General features: G+C 51.8%; 1 long non-coding RNA gene across 1 annotated transcript in view; it reads right to left on the bottom strand.

Annotated features, from left to right (window-relative positions):
• Positions 1-550: 550 nt before the first annotated feature.
• LOC102498646 (uncharacterized) overlaps positions 551-2,459 on the bottom strand; it is a 3,116-nt gene continuing 1,207 nt past the window's right edge. Inside the window, exon 3 of the long non-coding RNA XR_337566.1 lies at positions 551-629. This is a non-coding gene — a long non-coding RNA (uncharacterized LOC102498646). The remainder of the gene's footprint in view (positions 630-2,459) is intronic.

Genomic DNA, 2,459 nt, shown 5'->3' with positions numbered 1-2,459 from the left:
CACCTGGCTTGCAGAGTCACCCAGCCTCTCTGCAGCATCCCCAAGGGCATTGGCCAGAGATCTTGTTATGTCAGCCGTGCCCCTTTCTCCATGTGTCCGGAAGCTCCAGGACAAAGTCGACCTTCTCCCTTTGCTCTCTGAGCTCCCACCTGCCTGCCCCTGGCAACTGCAGAGCTTGACATCCAGTGGGTGCTTGATACAGCTCATCTTGCCTGAGTGACAAACCTGCCATTCTGAGTCCCTGGGGACGCCGTCCACAGCTTTCTCAGACGGCTTCCCAAGGTACACCGCTTCTTGGTGCTCAATCTTCATTTTTCTCACGCGTTCACAAACTCACTCACTGTCCCATCTCTGCTCTCTGCATGTCTCTGTGTGTATCTCTCTGTCTCTCTCTCTCACATGCGTACACACACACACACACACACACACACACACACAAGCCACTGCCTCAGGAAGGCTTCCATGCCATCATGTCATGTCTCATCACACTTGTCTCCTAGACCATCAGAGCCTTTAATCCTGTTGACATTCGGTTAACGAGGTTGTCCTGCTGTTGACAGAGCCTCCTGCTCCACCCGTGCTGGATGGGCAGGGGTCAAAGTTCGGAATCATTGCAGGGCCATTGGGGCCTAGGGGGAGGAAAGCAGGGGAAAAAAATCTTAGTAGTAGTAATATCCTCACTGTCACTATCTCAGAGCCTCCTGTCTGGTGGTACAATGGCGACCAGCCTTCCTGGCAGCTGGAGTCTCCTCAGGCTTCTTTGGGGTATAGGCCAGCCTGGAAGAACTGGTAGGTTTGGGAGGCACTTGACAGTTTGTCAGAGGCCCAAAGACCTGCCCAGGGTCAGCAAGGAGGACTCCTGAAGCTTAGGCAGCCCGGAGAGAAGCCAGAAACGCTCACCAGCTGGGTGTTAGTTATGCCAAAGAGGCCTGGGCATGGACTCAGAGAGTAGAGGTGCCGAGCCGAGGGACCAGTGCAGAACATGGACAGGCCACAGGGGTGGCCACGGGGTCTGGGGGTTGCCTGGGAAGGGCAGAAAGGAAGAGAGGCCCAGGGAAGCATCTGTGGAGGTCGAATCCTATGAGTACCAAGGGAGGCGGGGTTAGCTTTGCCCTCCAGGGATGCTCACCTGCCCAGACCTCAGGACTAGGGTGGGGGCCCTCCCATGCTTTGGGAGGGCAGAGGCAGGTCCCTGGGGGTCTTTCTCGGAGAAGGCTGTGGGGGATCAGGTCTATATCCAACACCCCACCCTAAGGAACAATATCCCTAGTGGGCCCAGAGCTTGGGCCGGGGGACTGTGGGAGAGTGATCCTTAGGTCTGGAGTATATATACATTTTTAAAATAATTATTTTATTTTATTCATTATTCTTATTTTAAAAATTTGACCAGAGCAAGACAGAGAGTGAAAGTAAGAAAGTAAGCCACCAGGTATGGGACTCGAACTGTGGTCAGCCAGGTAAGACTCCAGTGCCTTAACCACCATACCCCATGCCAGTCCCAGGCCTGGGGTCTCTTCAGCAGCTTGGAATGAGGAAGGAGCATATGCCGAAGTCAAGTGATCTGGGCTCAAATCCCTACTCTGCTCTGCGAGGCTATGGGAACTTAGGGAAGTGGCTAAACTTTCCGGGCCTCAGTTTTCTCTTATATCCAATGGAGCAACTGCTATCTGCTTGCAGCCATTCCTCGTGAGAAATGAGCATCACGTCACGTGTAACGTGTGTTTGGCACGGGGCCTTCCTGCTCCGTAAACAGCCACCAATATAATTGCTGTTTTAAAATGTCTAACCACACCGACATGTCATTATTCAAATATCAGATTGGCAAAGCTCACAGAGTTTGATAACACACTGTTCCGGCAAAACCAGGGGGAACAGGCAGAGCAGACAGACTGGTGGGAGTGAGCCTGGTGCCCTCTCCAGGGAGGGCAGCCTGACCTTTCCATCCCTTCGCCCCTGCACGCAGACCCGACTAGCCCAGCTGTTCCCCTTGTGGGGCTTTCTCCGCAGGCTCCCCAGCACACATGCAAAGTGGCATGTGGACGAGGTCATGTATTACAACATTGAACATAATTGCCAAAGGCTGGAAACGAGCTACATGTGCACCCAGATAAATAATGTGTGGTCCCTCTAGGCAAGGAAGTCAAAGGCAACCATAAAGTTAGAATGAGAAAGGTGTTTTTTCAAGTGGGGCCAGCAGGTGGCGTGGTGGTTGAGGGCGCTGGACTCCCACATGGCCAACTACGGTTTGAGTACTAGGCCTGGAGGCTTGCTTTCTCTCTCTCTCTCTCTCTCTCACTCTGTCCCTCCTTGGTCAAATTAAAATAAATAAAGTTAAATAAAATAATAAAAAGAAAGAAAGGTGTTTTTCAAGTGACATAAGAACAATAACTAAGATACACTTTCTTGTTTTTGTTTTGCTATAGGGTGCTTGTGCTCTCTGGGGAGAGACAAAGGGCAAG

This window comes from Tupaia chinensis, unplaced genomic scaffold (genome assembly GCF_000334495.1).
Source record: "Tupaia chinensis unplaced genomic scaffold, TupChi_1.0 Scaffold147351_1, whole genome shotgun sequence".
Lineage (NCBI taxonomy): Eukaryota > Metazoa > Chordata > Mammalia > Scandentia > Tupaiidae > Tupaia > Tupaia belangeri.
The sequence above is the reverse complement of the archived record's forward strand: the minus strand, read 5'-3'. Positions and strand labels throughout refer to the sequence as shown.